Raw genomic sequence first — 25,517 nt, 5'->3', positions numbered from 1 at the left:
TGAAGATACTGTTACGATGAGGCAGGAGGAGTGCACTGTTTATTCTAGTTCCACTTCTCCACGGGTCACAACATATATTTACATTTCTTCCCACTTTCCCAGAATGAAACACACCAACCAGGTTTCTTTAATAAACAAAATTATCAGTTTATTATAAAACAAGTCTTCACCAGCAATGAAGTAAAGCATAAAACACACAGATTGAAATATTAAAGTTCCCTCTTTACCTTAGCGCCGCCCCCCCCGCACACACACACACACACACACGTTGTTGGCCAGGGGCTGCAAGAAGTACAGAGTCTGTTATAAACTGTTGAATTGCTCGTGAACTGAAGTAACCTGAGCTCAGACACTGTTGGATTGCTTGTGAACTAAAGTAACCTGAGCTCAGACACTGGCCTGTGCTGGTAAAAACCAGTTTGAACTAATTAATTTATGTGAAAGACAAGGGAGCGAGCACAAGACACGGAGTGATACCGGGGTCTTTGGGCCTGGGCCAATAAGGAGAAGAAACGAACAAGGTGAGCAGGCCTAAACCAACAGAAAAGAGACAGCACAGTTCGAAGCGATAAGAAAGAGAATAAGTATGGAGAATCTCGGGCATAGAGCCAGCGAGAAACTCCGGAGACCAACCATCGCGGAAGTGGAAGACCCTGTGTGAGCAATGCGGTGACGACGTAAAAGAGAGAGAGAACGGAACGCCTGGCCAGTGTCAGCTCTCCCCCTTTTCAGGTATTATCCTTTGTTTTCTGTGACTAGGTCAGGGAAAGGTCAGAGGAACCTAGTGGGTGTGCTTATCGATTCTAGCTAGCTTTGTTATTAACTGTATAACCCAGTTTGAGTTGCATGCTTTTGTCTAACCAAGTGTATAAGCCTTATTCTTATATTGTACAACAACGTGAATAAAGTAAATTGATAGTTAAAAAAAAGGACTGAGTTTCCTCCTCTTTGTACTAAGCGATTAACCGTAGCCGGTGGATCGGGTGGAGGGTGGCTCTTTTGTAACCCCGATATCCCAAACACCCAGCCTGAGCCTGAATTAAGAGGACTTAGTCCCACGTGATGGCCAGGATCAAGTGGGTGAAGGGAATAAAGGGGCCAAGGGGGAGTTGACTCCGTGCCACGGTTTACAACGTTAACTGGAAAAATAGTCTCTCAGACTTTAACTTCAATCATGGATATTACATCAAGGGCACACAGGACAGTATCTGTATCCCATTTATTGATAACTATACTTCAACCGCCAGCACCCCCCTCCCCCCATTTCTTTCTTCCCCTCTGTATCTGTGTGTGCACCTCTCGTATACATGTAAGTGTGGTTGCGTCACGTATTTGTAATTTTAACCGGGTTAGAGTGATGAGGCTAATAAACTTACATCTTTCTTGTTTAAACACAAGAAAATCTGTCTGATTGGTTCATTTGCAATTGTAATGAGAGTGCAATGAGCAAGGGCTCACTGAGGTGGTAAGTTAAAATCACTGTATTTTCAAAGATAAACCCTGTTACGGCCAAACCAGAGAAGAGGCAAGAGGGGAGCCTGAGTCCCCTTCCTCACCTCGTTGTAACAGTACATTTACATTTAATGTAAAACATTCTCTGGTGCATACAGCCCCTCAGTATACTATTGTGGGAGGGCCTTACACAGTAGCCTTTCCCCATTGAGCTTTGGCGGTGGCTGCCACAAGCTTTTGTGCATCCCTCAGCACATAGTCCTAGACCTTGGAATTTGCCAGTCAGCAACACTCGATCATTGACAGCTCTTTGCACTGGAAGATCAGCAAGTCTCAGGCAGACCAAAGTGCATCTTTCACCGGGTTGATAGTCCTCCTGCAGCAGTTCGGTGCTTCTTCACTGGGCTCGGCAATCAGGAAAGCAGAGGTTTGCCCTGTTCCCTCGGACCATCCACCCAATGCTTCTTCACCTTCAAGTAATGTGGGCACCATGAATGCCCAACAATGAAGGCCTCATGGGTGCTTTTTGGACAACCGCCACTGATGTGCATGATCACTTCAATGTGGCCAGCTATCACCTGGAAGTTAATAGTGTGAAACTCTTGCTCTTCATGAAGGCCATGGGGTTGGCATCAAGACCCTAAAGTCCACATGGGTGTGACTCTTTGCACCCAAGGGAAACCTGACACTTAGAGAAGGTTAGGTATCTTGCCCAGCTGATGACACAGGAAATTGAGGAAGTTGTTGCTGTTTGTAAAACATAGTGGTTGTCACTTCCCTGATGCATATGTGCTTTGCAGACTGCCTGCTGTGGCCTAAGGCTCTTGGTAGCTTGGAAGGATGTGGTAGCAGGAAAACATTGTGGTGTGGTTACCTTCACTTCTCTGGGAAGTATGCCTGATCCTGATGATGTGTGCAGCTCATTGAGCAGCAGATAGCACAATCTTGTGGCAGCTTAGCTTGTGAAGTGGAGGCAGTGAAGGTCCTGGGATAGTGACAGGTGAAACTGAAAAGCCTCAGATCATTGCAACATCTCAAACTTGCATTTATATGGTGCCTTTAACATAGTGAAACATCCCAAGGAACTTCAGAGGAGCGTTAACAGACAAAATTTGACACTGAGCCACATAGGACACATTAGGACAGGTGACCAAAAGTTTGGCCAAAGAGGTAGGTTTTGAGGAGTGCCTCAGAGAGGGAGAAAAAGAGAGCACGAGCAAGAAAGATGGGAGATTTAGGTATCAATCTAACTCTGGCCTCTTGTTCATCCTGGGTTTTAATCACTCTACAATTGGCAGGTGTGCCTTCAGTTGCCTGGGCCCGAAGCTCTGGAATTCACTTCCTAAACTTCTCCAGCTCTTTACCTCTCTTTCCTCCTTTAAGATGCTCCTTAAAACCTTCCTCTATGACCAAGCTTTTGGTCATTTGCCCTAATATCGACTTATGTGGCTCAGTGTCAAATTTTGCTTCATAACGCTCGTGTGAAGTGCCTTGGGACATTTTATGATGTTAAAGATGCTACATAAATACAAGCTGTTGTTGTAGATCAGATAGTTGGTCCATATAAACTGTACAATGTGCTTTACGTATAGTTTCCAGAATGAATCCTCATTTATAACCAGCCTGCAAAAATCATCAGAACTTTAATGAGATAGATTTTCTCAGCACCACAAAACCTTACTACATAATTTTTAAAACTTGGTTTCCCCAGTAAACTCAGATTGAATACTTCCATTTGGACTGTATCTTGCTTTGCAAAGTATGAGTTACTTGGAACAGCTGAAATATTGTTCCGATATTGACTGCCCAAAGGTTTGCTCAGCTTGGAGGTATGTAAATTCCATTCTCAAGGCAGACTTCAATTCAGTATCTTCCTAAAATAATTATCTGACACACTATACTCCAAGTCAAAGATGGGCAAGTATTCTGTACTTGGCTATGCTTTTAGTAACTAATTCTCAAATGGTTTTGATGATTAAAACTGGTTAACACTGCAAAGCTGAAGGAGCCCTGTTGCTTTTCACAGTTGGCTTTGTTTAATGAATGCTATTTGTGAGTGCGATATTAAAGCCCCTAGAAACAAATCTTTGCTCTAAAAGCATTTTAAACTGCAACATTGCCAACTCTCAATTCTGCAAGATAGGACAATTGGGTCATTTGCGCAATCTGACTGTTTCTGCTCACATCAAGATAAAACCTTTCAGTGAGTGTAAAAGGAGGTACTTGTAGGGTGCTGTTTGCACATGTAAATAAATAGAGGCACAGAAAGACAAACACTAGTTCAACCAATGGACCTCATTCTGCCAGTTTTCACAATATGTGCTGAAAGATCTATCTTCTGGACAAATTCCTGTTTACTGCAGAGATGTTTCCTTAGTTTCATGACGTGTTGGCTCTTTCCAGGCTAAATGCAAACGCTGGGCGGCTTCATCATCAGCTGAATTATCCCTATTTTTGTGTGTTTTTTTTTCCATTCACACCAACCCACTCCTCACTAAACAAAAGCAAAATATGTCTGGGAAAAAAAACAGAAAATACTGGAAATACTCAGCAGGTCAGGCAGCATCTGTGGAGGAAGAACTGGCAAAAGTCAGCGATATAAGAAGTTTCAGTTAAGTACAGAGGCAGGGAGAGTGGGGAGGGAGGAAAGAACTAAAAAAGGTCCAGGATAGGTAGGAGAGATTAAATGACAAAAAGGATGATAGTGCAAGCAAATGAAGATGGTAATGGGACAAGTAACAAAACAAAAGATGGGTCTAGAGGTGTAAATAGCAACAGCAGCTGCTGCTATCCAAACTAAATGGGAGGTGTGATCATGCTCGGAAATTGTTGAACTCAATATAGAGTCCGGAAGGCTGTAAATTGCCTAATTGAAAGTTAGGGTGTTGTTCCTCAAGCTCTCAAAATCTGGCCTCACTACCAATCTCACCTCTCCAGGAAGATGGTTGGAGCTTTGCTCTTATGCAGCTACTAATGCTGGCCCATAACCAGTCATTAAGAAGTTCACACGAGCAGTTCAGAATTTATTTTAATCATTGCTTTCTGGCATGAGCATTTTCAAAGACAGAACAAAATTGTAAATTGTAAGATTTTTCCAATAATTAATCTGCTCATGGCATGTTTTCAAATGCGTCGCAAAACAGTACTTTTAAATAAAAGTCAGCCAAAGATCAGATCAGACGATTTCGGGGCACGTCACCCCCTTCTGCTTTAGGGCATAAAACATTGCCAGGACAGAGCGAAAAGTTGAGTGAGGAGGACTACAGGCCTGCTGCGTTACCTGCTCAACTTGCGTCTAAAGATGAAAATCTGTCCTTAAGTGTGAAGACTTTATCCTGAAACAACATGGGTTAGGTTGCACCTCAAGTATTGCTTTCACTTCTGGTTACTGAGGCACAAGGAAAACAGTCAACCCTGGTAGAGGCCCAAAGAATAGTCACATGGTTGCTTCTTAATATCGAAGCACTGAAACAAGAGGAAAGCCCACAAAATAGCAGGCTCTTCAGCCTTGCATCTGAAATAACCTTAAATTTGTATACAAGATGCTAAGCAGATAAGTGATGACTGCAGGACAAAGAAACGCAAGTGCAAACCGGTAAAAAGTAAGTTCAGAACTGGCGACAACATGCACTCCTTTACATAAAGAGTATTCAATACTTGCAGTGGCATTTCAGGTAGGTCAATGGAGGCAAATGCTTTGGAATCCTTCAAGAGGCAGTTTAGGTTCTGTGTTGATGGGGGAGCTGGGGAGGAAGGTGTGTAGGTTTCTATTGAACAATGAATAGTCCCCCCACCACGCCTAGCTGTCGTCACGCTTGTGATCTTTCTGAATGCATCAACAAGTCCGAAGAATAATACAGGTAGACTTATTGCTTTTTTTAAAAAAAAGAAAAGGGGTCCACAGTGTTTCTGCAGTGCCAAAGTGCAATTTAAATGTTACATTTTTCAATAAAACTTCTCTTACTTAAACACTCCAAATAGAAAAACAAATGTCTGTGGTTCTAATTATAATGTCATTATCACATTGCTGATTGTGGAACCTTGCTGTGTGTAAATCTGCTCTGCATATCCTGCATTATACTTCAGAAAAGTACTTCATTGGTTGTAAAGTGCTTTTGGATGTCCTGAGGGTGAAAAAAGTGCTATAAATGCAAATCTTTTTTTTTAAACAGTGCTCAAGAACAGATGATATCAGCTATTTACTAAAATATTAGTTTCTCTGTACTTAACCACTACAGGTTTCAACAGTTCAGAGTCCAGGAAACAAAAACAACATGGGACATAACACATCTGTCCGCCAACTTCAATCAACTGAGCATTTTTTCAGTGCATTGAAAATAGTTACACTTACCAAGTGAAATCCACAGTAAAGTAAAACACTGCACATACTATACTTCCCAAGACCATGCCATGAAATAACATTTACTCGCTACTGCATTTAATCTCTGGCAAGCGACTAATCGAAATGCCATAAATTTTAATTTCCTTCAAATTGGAATTTCTATCACAGCAGTTATTCATGCATTGTCGAGCAAAAATGTCCGGCATGTTTTTGACTATAATGACAACTCTGAATTTTTGGACCACAAGAATTCAGAGCCAGAAGTAATGGTAAAGAAATGTCAGTGCTCATGACCCAAACTTTTCTCCTATAAACTGGAATTGCTTCAAGGAAGTAGATCTACAGTTACTTATTGAAGGCAGGGTTGGTAGGATGTGAGAGCAGTGCCGAATGAATCAAACATCCTGTATATTTCCCAGGACTGACACAGCGTTCTAGTACAGGGATATTACAGAGAATGGCAGCTGCTGGTATACTAATGCAAGGGCGTCCAACATCTAACCTGTGGGCCAAGTCCAACCCATAAGCTCCTTTTATCCAGCCTCTGAAGTCCCACCCTAGTACGTTTCACCATTGCATGCTTATGTGCAAAGTCAGTTCAGCCACAGTCTTTTAAACTCCCTGGCACCAGAGAACAACTTAAATTCATATACCGTCATTACTGGAGAATGAAAAGTCCCAAGGTGCTTCACTGTTGCATAAGGAGACGTTAGGAGAAGTGATCAAAAAGCTGGTGAAAAAGAGATTTTAAGGATGATCTTAAAAGGAAGAGAGGATGTAGTGTTTTGAAATTGCAATTGCATTGTGTACTCTAGAAGCTGCTGTAGAACACACATGCCAGCAAAGTGAAACTAAAACAGGAATAAAGGAGAAGCCTTTGTGTTCAGCTGCTGCAGTCTTTGTTTTTCAATCACTGCCTCATACCCTATACCAAACTCAGCTAGAACTCACTCCAGTCCAGTCCCGAGGACATCACTCTCTGCAGTTAGAAAGTTTAGGGAGAGGATTGCAGACCGTGAGGCCTAGGAGGCTGAAGGCACTGCCACCAATGTGGGAGCAAAGAGAGGAGAGGACGTACAAGAGTCAGATGACTGGAGAGTTTGGAAGTGGGGGAGGGGGGGGTTGTAGGACTGGAAAAGGTTGCTCCTGATTAGTGGGTTTGTATCAAATTTTTGCATCAGTCGTGATGCAGCCTTTTCCAATTTCCCACTCCCAAGCAGCTTAAAGAGCTGAGGTAAAATCTTCCTAACTGGAAAGCCCTGGGGAGGGGGAGAAGAGGAGAAAGACTATAGGAGGAAAGGAGCGAAAGAAAATAGGGGTAGGGATTAGGGCATAAAAGGTCAGGAGAAGTAAACAGGGAGGTAGTGGTGGAAAGCACAGGAGAGATCATGTGATGTGTGTCTGAACGGTATTCTGCAATTTTTGTGTATGATGGATCTTACATTTCTTGTTTATGTTAGGTCACAATTTTCTGTGACTGGGGATCTTGCAATTTTCATGAATAAGAGTTTGAACGTTCTGTTACGAGGATCCTTGCATTTCTGTGTAATCACATGCAGCTCACTCACTGGTTTAACACAGGTGTCTGGCTTCCAATTCCAAGAGGTTGGACAGCCTTCCAATAACTGACTGCATTGATCATTATTGTGTTATAAATTTACCAAATTGTACCTTAATACTGTGGTACCTCACACACAAGTCAACCTTTCACTCTTCAGGCAACAGTTGCAGAACCTTGTCTGTTAAAAGATTTTCTTTTCGCTGTCAAATATGGAAAATAATCAAGCTCTTTGGCTATAAATATCATTTTCATTAAGACACAAGTCGTGTACTTTACTCCTGGGCTCCCATCAGTCACAGAGCCACAGCCCAATGCACAAGCCACACATTCCAGGAATTAAACTTTCACTGCCAGAATGGCAGCTTCTTTAAAATGGATAAAGCTGGGTATTATTTTAATGATTAGTTTTCTGTTATGTCCAGACTGGCCAAGAGAGTGTGGGAAAATGGCATACTGACTCAGAACACAAAAGTCCAAGTGTATTAAGCCTGTGTCCTCAGTACCTTGCTCAACGGCAGCGAGGCCTGGACAACGTACGTCAGCCAAGAGCGATGTCTCAATTCATTCCATCTTCGCTGCCTCCGGAGAATCCTTGGCATCAGGTGGCAGGACCGTATCTCCAACACAGAAGTCCTCGAGGCAGCCAACATCCCCAGCATATACACCCTACTAAGCCAGCGGCGCCTGAGATGGCTTGGCCATGTGAGCTGCATGGAAGATGGCAGGATCCCCAAGGACACATTGTACAGCGAGCTCGTCACTGGTACCAGACCCACCGGCCGTCCATGTCTCCGCTTTAAAGACGTCTGCAAACGCGACATGAAGTCCTGTGACATTGATCACAAGTCGTGGGAGTCAGTTGCCAACGATCGCCAGAGCTGGCGGACAACCATAAAGGCGGGGCTAAAGCGTGGCAAGCCGAAGAGACTTAGTAGTTGGCAGGAAAAAAGACAGAAGCGCAAGGAGACAGCCAACTGTGCAACAGCCCCGACAACCAATTTTATCTGCAGCACCTGTGGAAGAGTCTGTCACTCTAGAATTGGCCTTTATAGCCACTCCAGGCGCTGCTTCACAAACCACTGACCACCTCCAGGCGCTTACCCATTGTCTCTCGAGACAAGGAGGCCAAAGAAAGAATTTTCTGAAATTCCTACTAGCAAAGCAGAAAAATTGCATCAACGATTGAATGTTGCAACTTTAATGTGAAAACATGTCTTTATATTCTGCCACTGCTGGTTCCGTTATTACTTACTCTGTTCACTCAACAAATAGGTTCCAAAAATATATTCTATACTAGCAATTCTCTATGTATCTCTACCATAACAACTAGCCACAAGTTACATAGTGCCTGCAAATCACTAAACAGAAAAATATCAAATGAAAAGAAAACACTTTAAATTCAACTTCAACCCCATATACCCATTCCTTCTACAGACCATATGCACACTTAGCCCTGCCAACATTTCTTGCTGACCCTTGCCTTCCACCAGAGATACTCAACTGAAACGCTGGAATCTCTATTGACCAGACTGTTTACATTATTCAACCACGTCCATAGCTCTTTGGCTGCATATAGTCTCCAGCCGTAAGACAGTGCAATCACTGAAACCTTCCTACCTCTGGCTCGCCAGGCAAAGATAAGTAATACAGAAGAATGTGAAGAGAGGTCACTTTAATTAAGAGACATCAGCACAGTAATGTATTCCACCATCATGCTACACATCTCAGTCTGAATTAGGGTTTCCAACTCTGGTTGGACATATTCCTGGAGGTGTCATCACATGACTCCAGCCCCCAATTGCCTCCCCCCCCCTACTCCTCCATTGGTCGCCCAACATGTCTATCCTCATATAATAAAAGCAAGATACTGCAGATGTTGAAAATCTGAAATGTCTATCCTCATGGTGCCCTGCCTTCCCACACCAAGTGGAAAGCGAACAGACTCATTACCCAATTGGATGATTCCTGACAGTCAAACAGCCCTTTTACCCATGTCCATTTTTATTTTGCAAGAAGAATTTTTTTTTTAACACTTTGGTCTTTTTTTAATTGCACATAGTTTTCTCCTGGAGTTGCTCACAACAGTGTCCTGGAGATTTGTCTTTCATTCTTGCAGACTCCTGGCAATCCTGGAGGGTTGACAATACTGGTATGAGTCCCCCCTTCCTCTCGTGCATCAGGTTCAGCAGTTCTCAGTGAGACCATGAGATGGAATGTTGTTGATAGTGGAGCACTCCCAATTAGGATGATGAGACATCAATCCTGAGCAACAAATCATGCAGCCCCATTTGCTGATGATGGATATGAAATGGTCAGCAGCTTATATTGTCTGACTTCCCAGCTACTGGCTGGCAGTGTGCAAGTAGATAAGCAACAGATATGGATGAGTAAACGTGTATGTTTCCATTTTTTAAATCAAAGCTTCAGATCAAAGGAATCTTAAGCTACATGATTGATAATCATTCTGTTGTAAGACAAGTCCTATTTCAGATCAGCAACTGGAAAAAGGCCTTAGTTAAGGATAAACTTATTGGTGGCTATGAAGTGCTCAGTTATATCCCTTTAACATTTCCTCTACAAGCACGAAACATTTTATCTCTGGTTATTAAATCACATGGTCTGCCTGTTGCCAATTGTCAATCATCAATTGCCTCAGCAGCAGCTAAATGGTCAGCGTGAAACTCGAGGAGAATGCTTCCCATTGGAATTCCAATAATGTTATTTTTCCCCCTCGTATTTTGTTGAATTGGTCAGCCTAATGTTTGGAGGCAGCCATGTGGATTGCACACGTGCTACATCTATATTACAACGTACATGAGTACTTATAAATGCACACTCTATTCTTAGGTTTTACCAGTGATGGGTCACAATAACTCATAGCAAGATAACCATAACAATTTTCTATGCATTTTATAGCTAGCATTAGCAAGATTTAATTCCACTGACAGCTAAACATTGACAAAACCTTCATAAGTTATAACTCAACAGCTTCTCCTGTAGGATCTTCAAGGACCTGTTCCATCAGCCTGATCCATTTACATAGGTGGAAATTGAGACCCAACCCAACAGAGGTTGGATTTTTAAATGAAAGTGTGTTTACTGGGCACGGCAAGGTGATAACTTAGCTTTGAAACAGAATAGTAAAAGAAAACTAAAATGAACATTACTTTGTTATAAGCCTAATTTTTTTAATTCATTCATGGGATATGGGTGTCGCTGGCTAGGCCAGCATTTATTGCCCATCCCTAACTGCCCTTGAGAAGGTGGTGGTGAGCTGCCTTCTTGAACTGCTGCAGTCCTTGGGATGTAGGTACACCCACAGTGCTGTTAGGAAGGGAGTTCCAGGATTTTGATACAGTGACAGTGAAGGAATGGCAATATAGTTCCAAGTCAGGATGGTGTGCGACTTGAAGGGGAATTTGCAGATGGTGGTGTTCCCATGCATCTGCTGCCCTTGCCCTTCTAGGTGGTAGAGGCTGTGGGTTTGGAAGGTGCTGTCAAAGGAGCTTGGGTGAGTTGCTGCAGTGCATCCTTTAGATGCTATGCACTGCTGCTACTGTGCACCGGTGGTGGAGGGAATGAATGTTGAAGGTGGTGGGATGGAATGCCAATCAAGCGGGCTGCTTTGTCCTGGATGGTGTCGAGCTGCTTGAGCATTGTTGTTCTGGAGTGTTGCCATCCAGGCAAGTGGAGAGTATTCCATCACACCCCTGACTTGTGCCTTGTAGAAGGTGGACTGGTTTTGAGAAGTCGGGAGGTGAGTTACTCACTGCAGAATTCCCAGCCTCTGAACTGCTCTTGTAGCAACAGTATTTATATGGTTGGTCCAGTTCAGTTTCTGGTCAATGGCAACCCCCAGGATATTGATAGTGGGGGATTCAGTGATGATAATGCCATTGAACGACGAGGGGAGATGGTTAGATTCTCTTTTGTTTAAGATGGTCAGATTCTCTTTTGTTTAAGATGGTCATTGCCTGGCACTTGTGTGCACGAGTGTTACTTGCCACTTATCAACCCAAGTCTGGATGTTGTCCAGATTTTGCTGCATATGGACATGGGCTGCTTCAGTATCTGAGGAGTCACGAATGGTGCTGAACACTGTGCAATCATCAGTAAACATCCCCACTTCTGACCTTATGATAGAGGGAAGCTCATTGATGAAGCAGTTGAAGATGGTTGGGCCTAGGACACCAAATTACAATCACCAGAAATATTTGTATGGCAAAAAAAAGTTTAATGTTTGTTTTAAAAAGGCATGTCTAGAACTTGTCTAAGTATTTGTCTGAGCTACTTTTTATATTGTGAAGTTATCAAAAAATATTCAAATTACAAATGAGTTTGACCTTTTTCAGCAGTTAAAGTCTAATTTTCAACAATTTCCTCTCCTTATCCTTGAAGGAGGCTTACATAGTCTGTAGAATTTTGGAGGTGCTTTAGACTGGAGTTATACTGCTCTCTGTGAGAGCTCAATGATTTGTGGTGAGGCCTCGTACCTCAGGGCTTTAACATGCCTGGCAATTTTCCAAGCTGCACTGCTATTTTTATGTTGATAAGCACCTGAACCACTTTTCATTAACGTAAAAGTGGTAGGAGAATAAAAGCTTATGGGCATTCAGGACAAATGGGACACTTTAAGATGAAATTAAGTTTAACTTGTTTCTCTTGAGGTCAGAATCAATCCCATCCCAGCATCCAAGGTGCTGTTCCAATTATGTTGCTACGTCAAGCATCTCCTTCTGCCCTAGCCAAAAACTTGCTCCACTCACCACTTAGCAAGAACCTATTTCTAAATGAACAGCTGTTGAAGGCTTTTTGCGAGCATGTTAGTTTCAGACGCTTCAGTGCACACTGGCACCCTTCGAAACAAAATAAAATTTACATTTTTTCTTCATCCTTTCACCTTTGTTGCTATTCGTATGTCATCACATTTATGGCCGGGATTTTCTTTCTTCCTGTTTCCTAACTAAACATCTTTTCCCTACCCCCTATTAGATGGTCAGTTGAAACACTGCTACAGAAACAGATTGTTCAATAGAGTATAACCGTGACGAGGCACAAATAGGAGCAGCAACCCAGTGCAAGCATCTGCAGAGGACAGCACACAAAGAACTGTTGTCTAAAACGGAGAGAAAACAGTCAAAACACTGACTCCACTAAGGTTTCAGGTTTGCAGTGATGTGGCTGTTCCCGGCAATCAACTGCAGATGCCTTTTATGACCGTCAATGCAGCAACGAGAATGACCAGATATTAACTCTTTCAATACTGAAAGACTGCTACAGACGAGCACCACGTACTTAAATATTTCCCCTTGCAGGGCAGCACTGCTCTGGATTGCACGCCTAGTGTATGTGGGTTGGGACCAATGTGCCTGCGTGATGAACTCGCAAAGTTGGCATCAGGGACACTGTGCAGTAAAAGTGCTTCCACGTAGGGAGGAAGTCAACTGAGGCTACCGTTGTGCACTTGCTACAGATCAAGTGAGGTGGCACTAGCATTACTCAATATACACATTAGGCACATTCATATCCTGCTCATTTAGCAGTAAGTGTGAGTTGTACAGGGTAGTGAAATCAAATATATCTTTTGTCACCCTAATAGTATGGGTGGTATCACTAACATCTTAAACAAATGATGCATTAATGCTAGTCTTTTTACTGGACAAATGCATGTTTAAGCATGAACTAAATATCACTTATGTTTAATTTGGTTCAAGTTACAAATTCTCAAAACTGTGAATAAATTACACAAAATTTAGATATAACACAAGAATTTCAGCAAAATGTTACATTATCACCTATCAATTTGACAATCTTTGATAATTTTGTGACTCCCAGAGAGCTTCTGCATAAACACAATTGGCCAATGAAAAGAGTTAGCGTGTTGCTTTGCCTCTGATTGAATAAAGATAAGAAAGTCAAGCGCTATATCACAAATTTGTTTTACTCTTACTTAGTACAGAGCAGAGCTATGTACGGCTGAACCACAGTCAATCATTTGCTTGCTCCAGTCCACATAGGATGTGTCACTCCACATGCCCTAGACCCAAACTGAAGGTTGCGGAGGAGGTACAGGATTCACTTGGCTATTGCTAAAGCTTCTTCCTTGAAAACTGAAAATTATGTTTAGGTTTGTTTGAACAGAATAAATATAATCTTAAGTCAATACAAGTATCCTCAATAATTGTTTTCAATTTCCTGAATGCTGTAGTTCTGTAATACACTCCTACTTTAACTGACCAATAACACACAACAAAAGAAAATGACAGTAATCACTAGAGCTGCTGTTTAATAAGGAAAAAGCTTGCTTCCTTTCTGGAAGCTGCAGGTTATTTCCAGCATAAAGGGCTAAATGGTTTGAGATATTTTTTTAAAGCAGGAAGAATGTGGTTTTAAAACGCTTCAAAAATATTATATACAGAGCTTGTTCTTCAGCATAAAACAGACACCCTCCACTTTTTAGGTCCCGACCTGGACAAGATGTAAGGAGATAACCTATTTCCAGCCACTCCAGCTGGTTCTAAGTAGAAGCGTGAGGAATCGCGTGGGTTAACTTACCTCGTGACTTGCTTCTCGATGGAGAAGTGCTTAGTCCTGGCTCTGATGGGTCTGCTGAGACTAGCAACTCACCTTGCTGGGACTCATGGCCACAACTCTGTCGGTGTTCAGTCTGGTGTGCATTACACTCGATGCAGCATAGTCATGTCCTGAGTACAGATTACATTTGGAGAATTTATACAAGATAATGAATCACTTGGTAACTTTTGCAACAAAAGTCCTCCTCCTCTTCACGTCACATGATGGAGTGTCACTGGAAATTTCGATGTGACAATTGCTGTGTGTTGGATGGTGGTGATAGCAAAAGAAACAAATTCAACAGTGACCCTTGGTAGGGATATTCAAGGAAGTGAACTGGAACAAAATCAAGAATGCATAATACCATTAGGAGAATAGTAGTTGGCTGGTGCGTAATGTTAAACTGCAACAGAGGGCCTGGATTTTGTTGCCTTTAAAAACAACTTCAACTTTGTTCTTAAGTCTGTATTCATCTGCTTCCTTCATGGTTTTGTAACATTTCAAACCAGCAGCTTGTTCTCCCTCAGTGTAATCGATTCCCCTTCCCACAGAACTTAAAATTAAAAAAAAAGCAAGCAAGAACAAAATGTCAGGACGCTTGAACCCTGTGCAAGCTCACCTGCTGGTCATTGGAGCAATCCCAGTCAGCCTTCTCCCTGGATGGGACGTGCCCCTATAGGAGCCCCAGCTGAAAACTGAAACTCACTACCCACGCAGCAGGCAAGTTCACATTTCAGCCTTTGCAGCTCAAGCTGAAACACATAAGTGAAGGAAGCAACTTTTCCTCGAGTTCCTTCCATTGGAACCCTTTCCACAGCCCAATACTGAGAACAAAAAAATATATACTGCGATATTTGCTGGGAATCACTTAAACGCTGTAAATTGCAAGGAGCAATTTGTTTTCAAAGAGCTAATTGAAGGAGATGGTAGCTGTTAAGTGTTGACGTGAAAGCTAGTACAAGTATGGTTAAGATGTTTCTTACTTTTTTTTAAACTGTAATTAAACCTATCCTATCATATTAAACCTGTTCTATCATTGAAAATCAGATTATTTCTGTATTATATTAACTGGGCACAACTTTGTACTTGAATGGGGCAATATTCCCAATACAAACATTGTAAAATGTGCTATTTTTATGGTAGTGAATGAGAACTATCAATCCCCAAGAGCTCCTGGTCTTTTCCAATAATTGAGAGATAATCAAGAATCCGATCTCAGGGGCCTCGCCAGCTACTCCCCCGCCAGCCCCTCACCCTCTCTGCATAGTGTGTAATTTCAGTTTAATCCAACACAGAATCATTAGCACCTCTGCAATCAAGTGGAAACATGTGAACAGAATCTATAAGTGGGGTATATGAATGGCATCTGGACAAATCTATTATATCAATGCAAAGGGTGTTGTTCATGTAAAGTAACTGAATTTTGCTCATATACATTTCCTCAATTGGCACTTTTGAACCTCAGTAGGATGCTACAAAATAATTAATTTGCAACCAGCGAGAGCCCATTTCTCCATGAACTTTCCATGCTACAATTTGAAGCTTTCCCTTTGGCTTTCTCAGCCAGATTATCGACATCCCAAATCTCTTTTGTGAGGAATATTTACCCGAAAATTTCTTTAATCTTTGCTTCTTGCCGATATTTCAGTTTGTGTATACAAGTTATTCAGTATTAAAGCTAGATAGTTTTATTATTCCAATATTATTTCTATTTAGATTGGAATATTGAGGCCTGACCATGATGACCTGCATAGCCAAATAGTCTGACACACACATTTTCAGATCACATGTAAAAAAGTAGTCAATAGGGCATGTCATAGGCAACAAACTGCTGCCTGTACTGTGCCCCAGGAAGAGTCGGCACCTTCAGGAGAGGTGAGTAGGGGTGTTTTCTCTCTGTTTGGGATGCTCGTAGGCACAGTGGCTAAACAGAACTACGACCATACTAGACGGCCTGAAAGGGTGAGAGGTAGAAACCGTCATCACATTTAAAAAACACTTGGATATTCACTTGAAATGCCGTAACCTCCGGGGCTACAGACCAAGAGCTGGGAAGTGGGATTGGCTGGCTAGCTCTTTTACAGCCAGCACAGACATGATGGGCTGAATGGGCTCATTCTGTGCCATAAATTCTCAATGTTTCTAGGAGATTCTTGCTTTACAGAATGCAGATGTTAATCAATCTTTCCTCTGCTCTGTGTCTCCAACATTTACTGTTTCCCTTTCAGGTTTCCAGCAGTATCTCTTATTTACACAATCCCAAATCGTTCTGCTCCATTTTTAATCAATGGAATGCCTATGGAGTTATTGAGTTACGGAGAACTTAATAGTTTAAAGGGTGGAAGAATTTGCTCACAGAAAGGAAACACCTGTAACTCTGATACTTGCCCTTAGATCTACAGTGATTACAACTCACAATGTATTTCCCACAGCTAATACACAGGATATTGCTTCATTGGCCAAATAAAATTTGTATGGTGATAGTTCCCTTAGATTGTTGCAGAGATAAGGATCCAGGACAACCAGCCTGTTGAATGAAAATGGCTGCCAACCTGACGTTCTAATAAAGTCTGTTGTACTAAATTCTTTTGGCTGTAACATTTGCGATGTATCCACCAATGCAGATCCCGAACCGAGAGCACTGACTGCCCTAGAATGAAAGAGAGAAAATTGCCCGAGTTCTTAAGGCACGAGTTTTTTTGATGACTTTTAATTTTTCCAGCAATACTTCAGCACTAAATATAACCTTTTCATAAAACAGCAGTGTTTGGTTGCATTTTGTCACATCTTTTGTCTGTTGACTGTTTCTCACTTGTTGGTGTGTAAACCATAATCTACTAAAACATATACTGAGTAGCAATATAAGAATTTAAGTTCTGGTAAAAGAAAATCACTAATAAAGTGAAATAAACAGGCCTCGTGCCTGTCTAGTTATAAAATTGACATTATTGAACATCCCGTCGAAGTTTTTTGTCTTGCACTCATCAGGACAGACGCAAAAATGCCAAATTTCAAAGGAAGCAACCATTTATAGCGCATGAGAAAAGGGTGCTGATTGGTTGGCAGTTGCCTACCCCTGCTTACTACCCCTTGCACATTTCCAATACATAGATGAAATGTTTGTTATATTTGAATCTGCATGTAAGAGTTTCCTTACACACCGTAATGCACTCCATCCCACTTTCAAATTCACCTTTGAAATGGAGCAGTCTAATGAGCTCCCTTTCCTCAAAGTGCTGGTTGAGAAATCCGCTAATGGGTTGTCTACTACTGTCTACCGCAAGTCTATCTTCACTGGTCAATATACGCAGTGGGATTCCTACAGCTCCATGTGCTATAAGCCTGGCTTTATTGGCAATCGCGTAAATAGGGTCTGAGCCATTTGCTCACCATGCAAGCTTGACTCCAAAATAGGGTGCATCAAAGCTATCTTGTGGAATAATGGCTACCCCAATCAGATCATTGCTCATTGTGTATCGCGCATACTCATGAATGGGCCTAAGACTGCACACTTTTAGACCTGAAAATGTTTAAGGCAAAATATCTGAAGCCAAGGATGCCCCTTGAGCATTGACTTTCAGCTGTTATAAGGGAGCAAATTACCCTGGAAGGGTAAGGTATCTCAAAAACTTGAGCAGCAGGTGAAGCTAGCCACTTCACGCTGCTACTATGCAGTAGCAACACAAGTGGTATTTTCCACTAACAGGATGCTACCGTCAAGCCAAGAAGTAGTTCTGCCCACCACACAAATGAGTGCCAGTGCGATGCCAGGTACATAGACTGTACGTCCCAATGACTGGTGGATCATATCAAATAGCACATCCTTTTGATTGTTCGCAATAGGCAGAGTACTGACCTTACTCAAACAGCCCATATATGCATAACTCAGAACGTACTGTCCAACGTTAGATGTGATTCCTTGATGAGACAGCACTTACTGAACAATCCCGAGTGTGCTAAGAATTACGCTAACAACCAATTTAAGATTATCAGTTGGGCTCACAATGTGGCTCACTTACGCTTGCTAGAAGCTACGTACATTCATACGCAGGGACCTGTTCTCTGCAGGCAAAGGGAACACGTCCATCGTTGCAGCTTTTTAAAAATTAAACAAAGTGTGGGGACAGTAGTTCCCTGGTGCATTCTTCATGGCAACGCCTTGACCATAGTTGACTTACTAATCAGCATCCTTTTCTCATGCTGTGTAAATTGTTGCTCCTTTTGAAATTTGGCATTCTTGTGTCGGTCCTGATGAGCGCAAGATAAAAAGCTTCGACAGCATGTCTCTTTTCTCAGCAATACTCAAGTTCTGTACTACCAAGTGACTCTATTGAACATCCCTTTCTGAACTTAATGATTTGTTCCATCTGTAATAATCCACCAAACCATGTAATATGTATATTCAACACAAGCCAGTGATAAAGAATAGTTGGAATTCTCTGAAATGTGAACTATATTTGGTTCTTATAATCAAATATTTCAATTAACTTCATCAATGTAGGTGTAAAGGATTCAGATGATTCCCATGAGTAATAAAAAAATGAATATTAAATGACCCAGCTGGATTTACATATGTTTGAATGTCTGATCTGGGTTTAGTGGGTTACCGCACTACGGGGTGTGGTATTGAACTACATACGAATTAGGAGCAGGAGTAGGCCACTCGGCCCCTCGAGCCTGCTCCGCCATTCAATAAGTTCATGGCTGAACTGATTACTCCACATTTCCACCTACCCCTGATAACCTTCCACCCCCCATACAATCGAGAAGGTCTCCAGATCAATCTCAAGTCTGTTTGATCTCAGCTGAAGTAGCAGTAAAGAAAGACAGATTTGCATTTCTATAGCACCTTTAATCACCTCAGGATGTCCCAAAGTGATTTACAGCCAATGTTGTACTTTTGAAGTGTAGTTGCGGTTATAATGCAGGAACTCTAGCAACCAATTTGCACACAGTAAGCTACCACAGACAGCAATGTGATAATGACCAGATAACCTGCTTTTGCAATGTTGGTTCAGGGATGAATATAGTCCAGCACACCGGATAACTCTCCTGCTCTTATTCAAATAATATGATGGGATCTTTTGCGACCACCTGCGAGGGCAGATGGGCTATGCAGTTTCTCATCTGAAAGACAGCGGCTGGGATTTTATCCGGGTGGCAGGGTCTCGACCTCCGGCAAAGATGCCGGCGAGAATCCTGCGTCACCCTTTCTGTGGGAGGCCTGCCGAATCAAGTGCTGATTAGGCACTTAGCTGGACAGCAGCAGGCCTTGCATCAGATCAAGAAGCCCAGCAACGAAAGTCCTGCCCTCAGAGCTGCTGGCCAATCAGAGGCCGACAGCTCTTTAACTGAGCAGCACCACTGCCTCCGCTGAGCACCCACCTGAGACCTAGGAACGGCGCTTGACCCAGGCCACAGGTAGGACAGGGCGGGAGGAGTCTTGCAGGGTGTGGTTCGTGGGGGAGGGTGGTATAGGGGTGCCAGCAGCAAGGGCAAGAAGGTGGCTCTCAACAGGCCCCTACCCCTCCTATTGCTGGCTCCTTCGTTCAGGCACTAATGCCTTTTTAACGAGAGTCACCCCGCCCCTCAGAACCGGCAAGCAACCGCATTGGTTTTTTTGCCACGCTCTCCTTGTGGCGACAGGCCAGCCCACCGCTGGGCTAATTGCAGTGGTGGGACAAAGTCTCTAATGGAGCATTAATTGCCCACTTAAAGGCCTCAATTGGCAGTGAGGCCTTCCCGCCCTGGACTTAATTTCGGCAGAGGGGACCCCCACCACCATCCCACCCAATTATGTGCTCTCCCTGCCTCCAAACCCGACGCGGAGGAGAGCATAAAAGTCCCCCCAGCACCTCCAACAGTGCAGCACTCTTTCAGCCTAGATTATGGGCTCAACTGTCTGGGTGGAAACTTGAACCCACAACCTTCCGCCTCAGACACGACAGTGCTATGACTGAGCCATGGCTGTTGCTGCACAATTAACCATAGCGCTCCTGGACTAATCACAATTCAGTAACTTGCGCCTGAACATAATCTTTTATTAATAAATTAAAACATAAAGCTGTGGAAGTTTGTCCGTTATGTTGTGGGACAGTTCGCTGCAGTTGTGCAAAGCTATGCACCCTCAGTAACATTACGCTGGCTATGTTGTAATATATACTGGATATCCTTTGACACAATTATGCAAAGTTGCACAGCCTCAGTGATAGGAGACAGAACAGTCATGAGACTGAGCCCAATGATAAAAGGGCAGACAGGAAACTGAGCAATACAGTCTGAAGAGACTGAGGAGATGGGCGGGAGAGTGACAGATAGAGTCCAAAGAGACTGGGGGAATTAAGGGGAAGAGTGAGGTATTTTATAGAAAAGAGTAAACAGCAAAGAAAGAAGTTTTTTTTTTATTCGTTCCTGGGATGTGGGTGTCACTGGCTAGGCCAGCATTTATTGCCCATCCCTAATTGCCCTCGAGAAGGTGGTGGTGAGCTGCCTTCTTGAACCACTGCAGTCCATGTGGGATAGGTACACCAACAGTGCTGTTAGGAAGGGAGTTCCAGGAGTTTGACCCAGTGGCAGTGAAGGAAAGGCGATATAGTTCCAAGTCAGGATGGTGTGTGGCTTGGAGGGGAACTTGCAGGTGGTGGTGTTCCCATGCATCTGCTGCCCTTGTCCTTCTCGGTGGTAGTGGTCGTGGGTTTGGAAGGTGCTGCCTGAATAGTCTTGGTGTGTCAAATGCTGACTTGATGTCAAGGGCAGTCACTCTCACTTCATCTCACGAGTTCAGTTCTTTTGTCCATGTTTGAACCAAATGAGGTCAGGAGCTGAGTGGCCCTGGTGGAACCCAAACTGAGCATCAGTGAGCAGCTCATTGCTAAGCAAGTGCTGCTTGATAGCACTGTCGATGACGCCTTCCATCACTATACTGATGATTGAGAGTAGACTGAAGGGGCAGTAATTGGCCGGGTTGGACTTGTCCTGCTTTTTTGTGTGCAGAACATACCTGGCCAATTTTCCACATTGCCTGGTAGATGCAGTGTTATAGCTGTGCTAGAACAGCTTGGCTAAGGGTGCAAGTTCTGGAGCACAGGTCTTCAGTACTATTGCCAGAATATTGTCAGGGCCCATAGCCTTTGCAGTATCCAGTGACTTTAGTCGTTTCTTGATATCACACAGAGTGAATCAAATTGGCTGAAGACTGGTATCTGTGATGCTGGGGACTTCAGGAGAAGGCCGAGATGGATCATTAACTTGGCACTTCTGGCTGAAGATTGTTGCAAATGCTTCAGCCTTATCTTTCGCACTGATGTGCTGGGCTCCCCCATCATTGAGGATGGGGATATTTGTGGAGCCACCTCCTCCAGTTAATTGTTTAATTGTCCACCACCATTCACGACTGGATGTGGCAGGACTGTAGAGCTTGGTCCATGTAGATTAGGGGGAACGGCGAGAGACCAAGAATTGAAGACTTGAAGTGCACAAAGAAAAAGACAAGAATTTTGATATTGGTATAGATTAACTAACAGGGATTGGTTTGCTCTACAGAGGGCTGGCAGTGACTCAATGGGCCAAATGGCCGTTTTCTGTGCCATTATGGCTAAGTAGAGTTTAAGCCCAATGGAGCTTAGTGGAGGAATATGATAAACAGTAAAAGGATCGAAAAATCACTGGAAAGGACAGCCTCAATTAAAGTAGCACTTGAGACTTGAGAAAGGCAAGATTATTTATCGCTTGTGATTGAAGACTGCATTTACTACTTTTAAGTAATTGCATTTATTTTACACATGGAGCATTAGATATCAGTAACTTTGATCAAAAATCTTTGAAATCCACATTTGGAAACAGTGACCGTCTAGCAGTTAATAATGATAGCACACAGCAGGTCAGGAAATAACATACGGCCTGCGTAAACCTTCAATGGCCTCTTCATACTGTGTTTATAAATACTACACCACACAAATAACCCCAAGGTCAACTTATAAAATGAAAGTGCTGAGATTGTATTTCCTGGTTTCATTTCTCAATCTTTTTTGCTTGCATTTTGGTGGGAGTATTCACATTCTCACAGAACGGTACCTCACACACACCGTTGCTGAGATTATTTGTTGCCATGCAAGTTGTGGTTACCATACAGTTTGCACGGAAGTGGCTGACTGTGTCAAGTGTATGGTAATTATTTAGTGTCATACTCCAAAAACAAGGGCCTGGATTTGCCCACAAGCTGAGTTGTAAAGCTCAGGGCACCTCTGGGCCACGCAAAGAGGAAATAAAATTGGCTAGAAATCCCACTCCTGATTGCTGAACTTGTTGGGAAAATGTATACCTGTTGAGTGTTTGGTGAAAATATAATCTAGCTTGGCTGTAGGGCTTTCCAAGTTGAATGACACACTAGCGCTCTCAGTTCACATGCGCAGAATGGCCACTTGAGTGAGGTCCCATGGCAACGCCACTGTCCATGAAACCATATCTCAGCAGAAGGGAAGAATGAGGCAAAAATCTGAGGTGAGACAACATGAATGCGTGGTTTTGGGTAATATACCATAGCCAAATTCTAGTGGATTGTCCCATTAGCTCAACTGGTTAAGGCAGTGAGTGAGTGAGCTGTCCAGATCACAAAGGTCTTGAATTCAATCCAAGGTCTCGCTTGCCATTTCAACACCCACCACCCTGTTCTCATGCTCATATCTCTGTCCTGGGATTGCTGCAGTGTTCCAATGAACATCAATACAAGCTCAAGGAACAGCACCTCTTTTTCGATTAGGCGCATTACAGCCTACTGGACTGAAAATTGAGTTCAATAATTTCAGAGCATGACTGGCCCTTTTTTATTTTATTGTATTTTCTTTCATCATTTTTTTTAAACCATGTGCCTGCCTACCGGTGTTTTCATGTTTGTGCTTTTGGCTAGGGCTGTTCATTATTCTGTCATTAACACTCTCTTTGCACTTTGTCTTTCACCACACTCTCTGCCTTTGCCCTATGACCTCCTTGTCAGTTAATCTCTCCAGCCCTCTGTCCTATCACACACCTTCCCTTTCATTCTCTTCACTCCACCCCTGCTTTACTTGTTTAAAACTTAAGACATTTCTAACCTTTATAAATTCTGAAAGGTCACCACCTGAAACGTTAACTCTGCTTCTCTCTCCACAGATGTTGCCAGACCTGCTGAGTATTTCCAGTGTTTTCTGTTTTTATTTCAGATTTCTAGCATCCGCAGTATTTTGCTTTTATATCTGTGTTTAGTTACCTGATTTCATTCAGGCCAGCAGTAATGAGATTCAATTGCATTATATGAAGTGGTTACTCCAAAATATTCTGTTGGCATTGCATAATCTGTATAGCCATAGTTACTTAACAGTATAGTACAAACATTCAAATAAATCGGATGTCACTGCCTATTTACAGTGATCATTCAAAAGCTATACAAATACACGTTGTTGTTGATGTCAAATTGGCACAATACATCATCTACCAGTGGATATTCCATTGCCCAAATTTCTGCTTCCTCCCTTCCACATGAGAAAAATGGACAATATCCAAACAGGAAAGTAAATACTGAATAGAATTTGTTTGGTTCTACATACTATAATATTTAAAGGTTTGACTTTATGCCCAGCAGCTCAGCTTCCTGTGCCAGGAGTACATATTGGGAATTGGTTCATTGTAATGGATGGAAAATCTTGCGAACCACACTAATCTCCACATCCAAATTGCCAATCTTTTGTTCCCAGCAGAGTAAAGCTCTGTACCGAGCTCAAATGTCTAAGCATCAACCATTTGTACTTATTATAGCACCTGTAAACAAAGCAAAAGCATCCCAAGTTGCCTCGCAGAAAAGCAAATGGATTCTCAGCCAAAGGAGGAGATTGGTAGGAGAGGTGATCGAAAGCTTGGCCAAAGGCATGGGTTTTAAGGAGGCTTTTCAGTGAGGAGGGGGAGGTGCAGAGGCAGAAGGGTCTTGGGATGTGAATTCCACAGCATGGGACCCCAGTAGTGTTTAACTTCATGTCTACTCTCACTGTGAGAAAATATTCCACACAACATCACTGGAGGTAAATCTTACAGAATTCTTCCACATTTTTAATAATCCTTTCCAAATATTGATCATCAAGGGCAGAGCTGTTAATACTGTTTGAGGGGGGCGGGGGTGTCTCTCCTTCCCAAAATGTTGCCTCCTTGTTTAGCTCAGTTCCAAAAACATCTTTCCATTCTGCCATATAGGGAGCATTTCTTCATCTGAGAGACTGGAAAAAATGCACCAGCTTGATATGTGACTGAGGGCACGGAAGCCCGTTCACCCAGTGTTCATACACATACACTTCAGGAGGGGTTGTTGGATAGTGATCAGGAGTAGAATCTCTAACTGATTTCCCCTGCCATGATCCAACATGAGGTACTGCTACCAATACCCTGGATGAGAAAATCCAGGAGTGCAGATTGTGAATTCAATCAGGACCATTTCTGGTCTGTGTCGTTTAGTTGCTCATTGGATCTACTCACTGAGCTATCAGAACAGCCTGAACAGATGTTTGGATGAGGGTCTCTTTAATCTTCCTGCGTCATTATACTAATCAAGAATACATTTTTTCTTCCTTTATTTAAATGTTTCCATCATTGTCTCCACCACACATCCCACTCTTACTGCTTCCCCAAACTTATTTCTCAGGCCTGAATGGTTTAAATCAGGAGCAATCTAATCTTTAAATATTCAAAACAGCCTAATTTCTAGGAAGCAACAGCCTGCCGCTTTGGTGACAGACATACAGCCTTTGCCAAATAAAACAGCAACATTTTCCTAGATTGGTGGATCAACCATATTAACATCCTGCCTTTAGCACTTCACGCCGGAGTCTTTGGCAGCTTCGGGACTCTGAAGAACTTGGGTCAGGTCAATTTTCAGCCCTTAGCTTCCTGCCCAGCGCAGCACAGCTGTGCTGTCAGCCTTTCCCGCTGTCGTACAGTGTAAATACAACAGCTGAGGAAAATATTGCCCGGTGCCCGAGCTTGCCAAACTTTGACTCTTCTCCTGGATTCTACGTACAAAAGCAAAAATTGCTGATGACCAATTACAGGCACCATTCCCCATGAAACTTGAGTGGTGAGGCTGACAGCAAGTAAAAGCCAGACTGCTCACAGCACATGACTTCCTTTTAAAAACGGACTTCCTCATGAAACTATCTTCATCACAGTTTGATCCAAATTGAAAATAGTTTTTGGCCAAATCCATTGGGAGGGATATCTAAATCTTTAATTGCTGATTTTAATTTTGCAGTTTGTGTGTTTATAGGATGTATTTATAACCTTGGTAAAAGTTTCACTAATCTCATCGCTGCTTTTTGAAAATGAATGATAGGATATAGAGCTAAATTAAAAAGCCGAATGAAGTGTGGTTTTAGTTCCAGAGTGTGGAAGGAGATACCAAACATCCATTGCTTCCCACTCACATGCTCAAATTAAATCTATCCTTTATCAGTCCAATCTGCTTAATGTACAGCTGTTTCTCGGTTGATAAGAAAAAGTAGTGGTATATAATCTATATATTATAAAAAGCTTTTCTTGTCTATTACTTCACACTTCCTGAATCACAGGTGT

At 42.6% G+C, this 25,517-nt stretch overlaps 1 protein-coding gene across 5 annotated transcripts in view; it reads right to left on the bottom strand.

The window, feature by feature from the left end:
- septin12 (septin 12) overlaps nt 1-25,517 on the bottom strand; it is a 414,646-nt gene that overhangs the window by 204,151 nt on the left and 184,978 nt on the right. Inside the window, exon 1 of one of the 5 annotated variants that reach the window (XM_068056458.1) lies at nt 13,983-14,051. The exons of 3 other annotated variants lie outside the window; for them this stretch is intronic. The gene's annotated coding sequence lies outside the window, so the exon portion shown is untranslated. Of the gene's footprint in view, nt 1-13,910; nt 14,052-25,517 lie in introns of those variants that run through there. One more of the 5 variants, XM_068056457.1, reaches the window with a different exon arrangement.

This window comes from Heterodontus francisci, chromosome 24 (genome assembly GCF_036365525.1).
Source record: "Heterodontus francisci isolate sHetFra1 chromosome 24, sHetFra1.hap1, whole genome shotgun sequence".
Classification (NCBI taxonomy): Eukaryota; Metazoa; Chordata; class Chondrichthyes; order Heterodontiformes; family Heterodontidae; genus Heterodontus; species Heterodontus francisci.
The sequence above is the reverse complement of the archived record's forward strand: the minus strand, read 5'-3'. Positions and strand labels throughout refer to the sequence as shown.